Source organism: Anoplopoma fimbria, chromosome 7 (genome assembly GCF_027596085.1).
Source record: "Anoplopoma fimbria isolate UVic2021 breed Golden Eagle Sablefish chromosome 7, Afim_UVic_2022, whole genome shotgun sequence".
NCBI classification, from domain to species: domain Eukaryota; kingdom Metazoa; phylum Chordata; class Actinopteri; order Perciformes; family Anoplopomatidae; genus Anoplopoma; species Anoplopoma fimbria.
Genome location: NC_072455.1, coordinates 21,600,287 through 21,612,010, shown reverse-complemented (window position 1 = coordinate 21,612,010; position 11,724 = coordinate 21,600,287).

Here is an 11,724-nt window from a genome sequence, read left to right as displayed (position 1 = left end):
TTCATTTACATTTATATAAGCAAGGGACATGCAGCAAACCATCACAAGTGAGTAGCTGGAACCCATTAATATTTGGCGTTTTTGGTTGAAAAATGACTTGAATAATTAGTTGATTTTCAAACTAGTCTGACATTGATTTTCTGATGATCAGGTAATTGTTTCAGCTCTAATCAGGTCATAAGTGGTCTAGACAAAACCATGAAAAACAGCCCGAGTCCCAAAGGTATGTCAGAAGGGATGTCTGCATACTTTTGGCCATATAATGTTTAGAAAGAGAGAAGTTAAACAAACAGATAAGGAATAGCACAATTAGTAAGAGAAAGTGAAGAAATAAAGAAGTAAAGAGCAAGAGGAGGTGACAGAAACTGTTAAAAAGCAGAGTTAATGAGGGTTTGTGTGTGTGTGTGTGTGTGTGTGTGTGTGTGTGTGTGTGTGTGTGTGTGTGTGTGTGTGTGTGTGTGTGTGTGTGTGTGTGTGTGTGTGTGTGTGTGTGTGTGTTTCCACCGCAGCGGTCCAGTGCAGTCAGTCTTATACTATTAGACACACAGCTCAGGGAAACAGTGTTTATTAGCCTGTATAAGCCAGGCTTTCTCTGTCTCTCTCATTTAACAGCACTGGAAACTTCTGCACCAAAGAGGTGGAAATAGAAATTAGCTTCATACTGGCCAGATAAACTGACTGACATAAAGAGACTAAAACACACACACACACACACACACACACACACACACACACACACACACACACACACACACACACACACACACACACACACACTGACCCAGATCTACACACAGATGCAGATAGACACAAAAAACACACACTCTCACTCTCGCACATGCTGAAAGGGGGATGAGCACAGCTGTGACTTCCTGCTTTTTGGCACTGGGGACCTCTCACCAGACGTGAGGGCCCCAAGGGAGATAGGGGGGGGTGGTGGATGGAGAGGACGCTTGTGAGTGTGTGTTGATGGGGGGTTGTGTGTTGGTCACACTGAATATTCAAGCAAAAGTCTGTGAGGGAGAGTTGCCTGTATGTACTGTACATGGCTTCTATGAAGATATCTGCACATTTTCGAGTACAGCTTTAAATCATGTCAACGGTTAATAATTTAGTCATAAAACAGAAAGGCTTTCTTCTTCTTCAGTGTTAAAAAGTGCAGCTAGGCATAACAAGATGTACAGCCACCCATTTAGCAGAGTCTAAACAATTTAAAATCCAAATAAAGCATTCGTTGAGGGGTATAAAATTAAACAAAATACAAAAACGACCGAACAAATAAGCACACATATGCTCATCCTGTCCGCCGCAGATCAAATTTAATGTCTGCCTTTCTAAAATTCCAGACAATTTAAGGCCCTTTTTTTAGACCTGGACTTTCAAAAACAAAAATTAAGACATTTTTTTCTAGGGATCTGTGGTGCGCATGTCAACACAGGATGAAGGATGTGTGCAGAGTTCCACACAAACATACACCAAACCAACAAATATTGGACAGAACAGAAAGAGAAATGGTAGATAAGAGTACAAGTCACAGAATCTGAGAATAGTTGTTTTCTGTGGTTTCGCTCTCGGAGGATGCTGACGCCGTCCCTCGGTCACACACACTTTGACAAAAATATCATTGGGCCACTGGCAAAGTGGCTTAAATGCTAGATCCACTTCACAGTCTATCAAGATTAAAATATGTTTCACAAGAAAAAAGTGGTCAGACACTGAACACTTACCTCTTTCTTCACCAATCTTCGTTTTTCTCTGTAAAAACAAAAAATAATTTGAGGTCAAATGGATGTGAGCCTCTGTGTTGCCTCTCGTATACATGAATTCAATTAAATGTGGCTTGTTTATTGGCTTGAAAGTTTCAGAAAGAACCATGTTGCCGAAGCTTAAAAATAAAAGTTGACAATAATGTTAATATGAATATTAACCCAGCATGAACGCACTGTTACGATTGTACACTCACACCTGTGTGTAATCCCCTGACAGCAGGCTGGAGCAGCAGGTACAGTAGCTACAGGTGAGAACACATTCCTCACGTTTCTTGGCATTTCTGAGCCTCAAGGATGAAGAACATATCTCAGCAGGACAACCTTTCCAAAACATTCCTTCACAGCTCGGTTTGATTTAAAATCAGGTTAAATATTGTTACCGTGTGAGCTCAGACAAAAAAAGGTTAGGTTCTGTAGATAAAGTGGATTTGAAGTAAAGTATTATGTTGAGTTTACTGGTTTGTTTGAGGGTTGTACTTACGTTATGTTCATTTATTTAACAGTATTGATCATTGAGTAATCGTTAAGGACAAATCTAGTGCAATAACAAACATTCTCTGTTTTCAGCTTCTCAAATGTGAAGATTTGTTTCTTGTCTTTGATATATAGGTTCATGTGATATATTTAGGTTGTGGGCTGCTAATCAGACATAAAAAGATGTAACATGGGGTTTCTGGAAAACTAATGGGCAATTTTTTTCCTGATTCATGGCGTTTAATAGATTAAATCATTAATAGAAAAATAAAATCAATTGAACTAATATATATACTAATTTCCAGATGGCTTTCAGTATCCTCAGTTTGTGTTTGATATATTGTGTATGTGGAGCTTCCCATGAATTTGGATTACTAACTATTGGGAACTACATTTCCCATGAGCAATTGCAAGAAGCAGCACAGGTGAGCTCTATTTGAAGTAATTAATAGATTTTCAACCTTTAACGACATTCACTATATTTTACATTTGTGCTATATTTTGGTTCATTGTAGGTTCTGCATGACAGTTAGTTATTAATGACCCCTCGTTGCTAGGAAACAGCCACTTAAAAAGCTCACTTATAGGTTTCCTCTCTGGAGCCTCTCCTCCAGTCAGGGTTAACCACACTGCCCCCTACAGGCGGCTGCGTGTCAGTACAACATACATGTGTCGAGGATGCTATGACTCACTACGACCGCTTGATGGCGCACTATTATAAATATGTGAGAGAAAGTTTAACCATTAAAGGAAAAAAAAGAAAATTAAAAAATGTTTTTAATTTAATTTAATTTGTGCTATTAAAACATCAATACCACATGAATTAATGAATTAATACTCACTTACCCATATTAAGGAAGCATGTATCAGTTTTTATAATTATTATAAGATAAGATAAGATAAGATAAGATAATCCTTTTTGCAGGCTTACAGCAGCATAGAGTAAAGTGCACACAAGAGACATAGTAGAAGAAAGACAAGATAAAAATGAAAATAAAAAAAACAAGTATTATAAATAAGCAAATTATACCTCTTTTCAAGTCCTCCAGCGTTATACTGAATACTAATAACCCCTTAAAGTTAAATCAATAACAGAAAATACACTTAGAGTACCCATTATGCAGAATGACACTGTATTGTGATTTTTTTTATTCCTGGATTATCATTACTGTATTGATATAGCTGGTAGTGTTGGAGCTGATTTTTCCACTGTTGGGTTGTTTCACACTATATAGCCAAAAGAAGGTTACAATAAATCAAATGTTTGGTTTTATCTGTTTAGTTTTTGAATCTTAAATTGGTAAAAACAAAAAGTTAAGTTATGTTAAGAAGTTCTGTAGAGTGTATAATGTTTCACAACCTGAATAATTCCCAGTAATGTGGATGTGAGTGTAGGTGTCTGTGGTCGAGTAAGTGCAGTAAAGGGAGTGTTCACCAAAAGGGGGAAGTAAGAGTGAGTGCACATGACAGCGTCACATCTGCTGAAAATCCAGACATCACATTTTGCTCTCGTTGGTGGTTTCATAAATTGACTCAGCAGCTTGTCAAAGTATTGTTTTGCAAGAGTTAAGGCTCTGCACGTCTGCAATTGGATTAATTTCAATACCTCTGTTCCTCTGCAAAGTTGTATATCTATAGTATATAAAGTATGGAAGCTCATACATGTCAAAAATATTAAGAACGCGGTTATTAATCTGGGTAATATTCCACGGGTGCAATGTCCAGGGTCCCTTTCAAATCTTGCTTTAGAAAATTAATTATTAGTTTCAGATTTTTATCTCCATGGATCCAATAGTCCTTATAAATTGCTTATAAGAGCACAAGATGAATTGTGTCACTAAATTTGAGCTTTGAGGCTTCACTTTGCTCACTATTTTAAAAGCGCTGCTTTTCAATTATTCTAAAATTGTTTTGTTGTTGTTCATTCTTTCTTTGTATTCATATGTTGTCCAGTTTGTTATTCTCAATCAGAAAAGCACAGAGAACCTCTTTTCACCTTATGTATGTGCTTCCTCTTTTATTATGTTTTTTCTGTTTCCTCTGGGGACAAATACAATGTACACTGATTACTTGATAATAGACTAAGAAAGGTCCAAAACAGGACGTGCTCTCCTTCTCTTTGTAGCAAATCAGTCACATTTTATTCGCAGCTTTTCATCAGGTTTTACATGAATGAATGTTACATTGTTCCTGCAGGCTCAACAGATTAATAGCAGCTTCAATTTAGTTGATAGTTTTTGTCATTAATAAATCCCTGCAGACAGATGTCCAGCCTGGCACACGGAGACAGACTGCAGCCTGTCGGGTGTGTGTGCTCCTGCACAGACATCCGGAATATCAATACGTCTGCATGATCAGAATGCAGCGTGCATCTGGTTTGTCAGGGAAGCTGTGCATGAATTTATTTCTGTTCTATATCTAAATTTATGTCTAAGTATTTGTGTTTGTGGGTGAGATGTAAAGCTGTGTCAGATGGCAGAGGTAGAATGAATGGCTTTCTGTTTAGCTGAGACTATTTATAGTCCGGGCTGCACTCACACGCGGCATAAATATTTTATTGTTGCAACCAGCCTGCAAGAAAGTGACCTCCTTGAGGGAGAACATCGGCCGCACATGCTCACAGATATATTGTCCTTTGCTGATAACCTCTTACATCACAATCTGTAGCTGTACGCGATCAGCTGATCCCCCTGAATAACAACATGTCAGGTTTTGGTTCCAAGGTTATGATCAATCAAAACACAAAGTCTTTCAATTTCAGATTATATAAAAAGTGACAAATTCTGTATCGTTTCATCCACAAAGATCAAATCAGTGGCCGTTGGTCTTTAAGATTGCATCTAGCAAGTAATCAATCACTCAGCCATCCCACAGAACCAAACCTGAAGCTTAATTAAAACATGTAAATGAAAAGATATTTACATTCATAACAGGCACTCAGGCATGAAAATATGTTCTTTAACCTTTATGTTTCCCTGCCACACTTTCACACATGTGGGAGATGATGAGTAGTATGTGTCTTGCCTAAGGGGCCCTTCAAGATAAGATAAAATAAGATAAGATAGAACTTTATTAATCGTAAAGGAGATTCTTGTGCCAGAGATTGATCAAAGATTACAACAGAAGAATAAGAACAAACAACAGGGTCAAAATTTAAACATATATACACAATAAAAAAATTTAAAAAAATTAAATATAATATTTCAGTTATTGTTGATTTTCTACTGTTTTTTATTGCTTATTTATAATACTTGTTTTTTTATTTCATTTTTATTTTTATCTTTTACTATATCTCTTGTGTGCACTTTACTCTCTGCTGCTGTAAGCCTGCAAATTTCCCCGCTGCGGGACTAATAAAGGATTATCTTATCTTATCTTAAGAATAAACATGAAGTATATAAAAGTAATACTGACACCAGTGCATAATAGAATAGCAATAAGAGTAAGATTGATACATTACAGTCATTTAGCAGAGGCTTTCCTCCAAAGCGACTTACAGTCAGTAGTATGTTACATATCATTCACCCATTCACACACTGATGACAGGCTACCATCAAGGTGCCACCATCAGACTCTAACTAACATTCATCATCAGTCCACACCGATGGCCTTCAGGAGCAACTTGGGGTTAAGTGTCTTGCCCAAGGACACATCGACTGCCGAAGCCGGGTATCGAACCACCGACCCTCTGATTGGAGAACTACCTTGCTCTCCACTACGCCACAGCCGTAGTGGGTAATTACAACAACATAAGAATAAAAACAAGAGTAAAGAAATAAAGTAAAACAACTATGTGCTTAGCTGCTGAGACAGTTTAATACACACACACACACACACACACACACACACACACACACACCAAGTTAGAAACTGAAGAGTGTCATCGTGGGAAAGATCTACAAAGAAGAAAGGTGTCAGATTCTACACCTTCACAAGACCGATAGATCATATAATACACACACGCACACACAGGTTCACACACATCAACACACACAAAATCAAACAAATGCAGATGGTCAGCATACCAGCAGCCCCTCTAAACCTCACCCTGTGCTGTGAAATGTGCCTTTAAAGTACAACTTTTTATTTAAACAAAAGAACACTGAAAACAAGGTCCAATTCTACTTGTTAGCATTTTATCAACTGAAATGTTAAACGCTGAAACTAAATTTCAGGACAAAGAGTCCATCTTTGAGACAAGATGTTAAGATCACCGTCAGACGTTTACCATTTCTGTTTCATGGTGATATAGTGTGGCAACTCGACGATCAAACAAATTCATAACTAAATAAATTTCCTCAAAATATTTGCCAAACAGACAACATCTGGAGCAGCTGTACATATTGTACATCTGCAGAAAAAGCATGGCACAATGCACTTATATGTTTCAGATACACACAATTAAAGCTGTACACCGTCCCTCTCTTTCCTCTTTCTCTGTGAAACGACAGGAAGCAGCAGAGGGAGACAGAAAGGGGGATAAACAATACGAGCAGACAGAGGGGTGAGAGAGGTCCAGTGAGGTAGGTGGAGGTGGGAGGCAGGGAGGAGTGGTAGGGAGTAAGATGAGGAGGTCGTTTCTCGAGGCAGCATGAACTGGATTCAGCCAGACTTCCATGAAAACAGCCTCAACAGTCGGGGAGAGGCTGGACCGAGGGGGGGAAAGGGGGAAATGAATACGAGAAATGTGCACACACACATACACACATACACACACACACACACACACACACACACACACACACACACACACACACACACACACACACACACACACACACACACACACACACACACACACACACACACACACACACACACACACAATCTTGAAAGACAGGATACTAAATGTGCTGCCTCGTGAAAAACATTTTTTGATGCTCAAGTCATTCTCCCCCTGAGAGAGGAAGTTGTGTTTATAGATTTGTTTCGGGGGGACGTTAAAGCACACAAACACACTCAGCTGATCAGGATTACTGCTCAGATCAAATCCCTTGTTATTCTGAAGGCTGTTACATAGTGAATGAGGAATAAAATGCACAGAATTAAAGATATTTAAGGCAAAGAAATTAGCTGCTTATTTCTCTCTTTATCTTCTATTTTCTTGCTAACTAAACCGATTGTGTGCCTGGTCACTTAAGGATAATCTATGGAACGAATTGCTGACATTATATTTAGATAAAGAAGCAATGTGATGTCCTTTGACCTCAGTGCAACACTGCCATGATAGGACTGATCATTGAGTTTACGGTTATATTAAGGACCTGGGTAAACAAAGAGCCAGATGAGAAACATAAAGTGTGTCAGCTGTTTGGAGCCGTAAATCTGTGAGAGACGAGCAAGGAGACGGGAGGCAGACAAGTTCAGACTGGTTCCACGAGTTGTCAAGCACAGACATACACAAGAGGATATCCAGACATGGATCATTATGTTCCAGCATCTATTTATTTACAAAGGGTTTTATTCATATCAATTGACTGACCTGAACTTTGATTGGATGCGCATGAATTTCCCAAGCAAGTCAACAAATAAACAATAATGGAATAATAGATAGTAGTAGCAGACCAACATAAGATACTCTAAAAGTAAACAGTAGCCTTAACACTACTAATCATCATCCTGATTCATAATTAAATAATACACTTATAAGGACAATGATAATTAAATAACACAGTAATACAGATAACAATACACACCAAACTTGCTCTTGACGCCAGAGCTGACATTAGATTCTGTGAGCTTTAATCTCTTGTCCTTTTATTATTTTAGTGGGTGATTGTTTTTAGTCTGCATTGCATTATCTCATAACAGTAATGATAATTTGACAATGTGGTGGATTACGCAACTTAAAGCTGCATTCATTGATTTTTTTCGGGGGCAGCACAACAGGAGGTAAACACAATATTGACATTATGAAGTTGAATAGGTGATTAGTTAGCTAACAGAAACCCATTTGCACATCCAGCAGACATGAAGCATTGTTAGCATTCATTCATTTTACCTCTAATTTTGGTCTCCACCAGCTCCTAAGAGTTGTGTCTGTCTCTTTAGCTGCTAACTGCTCCACTATGCTCACCAGATGGTCGCTAACTTTGTCTGTCTTTGGCGCTGGACAGGTAGTGTACAGAGGGTTAATTAACCGCCTGCTGACACAAAACAGTCAAGTTGTGACCGATAAAACCCCCCAAAAGTTAATATTTAACACACATCCTTCATATCTTCTCCCAGTCCCATTGACATTCAATTAAATTTCCTGTTTCCATGTTATATTTAAAATCAGCCACCAAAGTGAATGAGTTTGTTTGGGGTTGTAATCTCGGCATGTTTTCTCGAACACATTGTCCTAAAAACTCAAATGTTTCTGGGAACACGGTAAACACGAGGCTCAAATTACCATCTCCACTCCCATGGTCACACGCCTCCTTCACCACCACGCTCCTTCACCACCACGCCTCCTCCTCCCGCAGCCCTTCAATCCCTTCTTTCTACTACCTCTCTTTTCTCCCCTCGGTATTTTCTCAAACTGTCGCTGTAAATTCACACATTCCTCTCTTTCTTGCAGAGGTTGCAAATTTCCTCACTTTCCAAACCTTTTTCTTCCCACTGACCTCCTTTTCCCTCTCTGCACAACACAGTCCTCCTTTCACACCTCCTCCTCCACCCCCCTGTTTTGCAACCCCATCTTATGTTTCTGTAAATAGATGCTTATAGATATTAGAAGAAACTGCATGTCACACTACGAGCCTGTGAATGAACATGTGCTCCCCCAGGATTGGAAGACAGGGACATTTCTTGGATAACAGTGGGCGGTGACTCAACCGCTGCTGCGTCACTGTTCTGCTCCTTATTTGGTGTGAGCATGCAAAACAAAGTGCTGATGAGTCCAGAAACATGGTGACATCTACAGTGTATTTACACAGCAGTGTGGATGAATAAATCAGTGCCTTTAATTTCATGAAATTCCATGTTATTCCCTGTTCTATATCATATATTTCATACAATAGCTGGAGATGTTTTTGAATCTGTGCCATCAAACACAGAACTGTTTGCATGTTTGTTATTTCAGTCTAGCACTATGTTCCCCTCTCTTTGTTAGGATATAATGACTACGCCTCCTCCTCCACCTCTTTCTCCTCCTCCTGATATAATCCTTAATTTGGTCTTGATTTGTTTGCCTCTGTTTTTTAAATACATAGGAATTAAAGCTTTGTTCCCAGTGACTCAGGCATAATCATATTACAGACATGCAGGATTATTTTTCACAGAGGATTTTCTTTGGTGCATATCTGCAACCTGTTTTGCAAGAAACTAAATAGGCATGTACAAGAGGGACAATTGAATTTACTGTAACCAGAGGACACTGTAGTCAATCAACAATGTGCAGAGACTCAGCTAAATGAAATAAAGGAAGCATAACATGATTTAAAAGGAGACAATACTCTAACCAGATACAGAAAGACATGCAAACACCCATTAACAACTTCTCTCATCCCATTAAACCCATCACAGTCTAACAATAGCTCTCTGACCCTTTCATCAAACTTAAATAATGGATAAGCAACACCTCTCTGATGGAACATGCAAATAATTAACAGCTCTTTGCACGTTTGTGTGATCAGATTTCCTCTCACATCCCTCTTTTCTTTGTTTTTGTGCTAATTCGGCAGGTTTCTGTTTAACAGCACATTATTTTAATTCAGTAGGTAGATGGTATAAGATGAGAAGCAGCATACATTAAAATAAAAATAAATAAATAGATTTAACAGTGGTATCTAACACTTCATCATCTGTTCTTTCACACTTAATCAAAACATTTAGCTTAATCTTGTAGACCAAGGAGAGCCCAACAGTAACTTTAATCATCATATCAGAGTTTGAGAAACTGAACCCACTCATGACACATTGTGGGAGATGACACATTCAAGCAAATACATTTTAAAACAGAGACTTGTTTTTAACCTTTTCAGCGTCTTTGGTTTGGAAAAAAACACATTTGTGTCACTTTCTGACACAAAACAACCTATAATCAGATCCTGATGGATATTAATATACTGCACGCTAGCGTAAAAGGGAAACCAAATGTTTTCACATGTTGAAAAAGATGCGTCCTGTTTGAGTGTTCAGAAAGTAGAGAGCGGAGGATTTTGTGAGATGACTCTGGACCACTTCCAGGTTCTGTACTCTCAGTTTATCAGGAGCGACATCAGCATAATTCTTGTCCAAAGTCTCTTCTGAGAGAAGCCGGTGGAGTGTCATATTTGGTTTTAAAGGCAGTAATCTACCTTCTTTCATCTCTCTTTTTAATTCTGACCAGAGTGAGACTCAAACAGCTAAGGGCCATGAGAAATGTTTTTTTGGCTTAATCTCAGATTTCATCACATGATCGCCCCTCTGAAATTACTCAAAAATGAACTCCCTGTTGTATCACCTCTTTGGGTGAGAGTAACAGGTTTAGCTTAGACACATGCCAGTTAATTTAGATGAGCAGAAGAGGCGTTTATGTGATAAATAGTCTAATTCTTTCATTTTCTTGTCACATCTGCCTGACTGAAATGTTAGTTTGATTCAGTAAATATCTTCACTATAGGTGTAGAGTATGGGAACATACGTTTCTAAGGCAAAAACAGAATTCTTGCCAATGAAAGTGCAGAGTTTGTGCTTAAAAGCCATCAAAATGTGGCTCCATGATCCTTAAAGGACTAGCACTACGTTTTAGAAAATAGGCTACTTATGAGTATAGCTAGAGAGAGTTAGATGAGTAGATTGATAATAATCTTATATTAGTATAAAGACTTGAACCCGGGTGGAAACAGCTAGCCTGGCTCAGTCCGAATGTAACAACAATGTCACATTTATTGCTTTAAAGGAGATCGTATTGTTCAGACCATATCTACGCTTTGTCTATTAAATGAAGATATGTGATTTCCAATCCAACGCAGCCTATTTCACCACAGATGACCACATGGTTTCTTATGTGTCATTGCATCTCTTTCTATGCATGTTTGGTCTTGTGTTTGATACATTTAGATTTCTATAGCTCAAACTCTGTCTCACTACATCTGTCTTTTTGTTTAAGTGGTATTTTTAGCCCAGATCAAACACAGATTCTTCTTTTAAAAGCTTCTGGACCCAACCATGGTGAACCATCCGTTACTGTTGGTGTTTTGGTCCAGGTCCTTGCGGTCTGCCTGCCCTGGCACCACACAGCCATTACCTCTGTGTTTGCACGTTATTGTTCCAATTTTCCAGCCACTGAGCAGCAAACAACCTGAAACAGTGGAGTTACTCATTAACAGCCTTATCTGGAGAATCTCCTTGCCTTTCACTGCCCGATCTGTCACCTACCAGGGAGGCAGTTACTGTGTGTGTGTGTGTGTGTGTGTGTGTGTGTGTGTGTGTGTGTGTGTGTGTGTGTGTGTGTGTGTGTGTGTGTGTGTGTGTGTGTGTGTGTGTGTGTGTGTGTGGACGTATATGCCTTTTG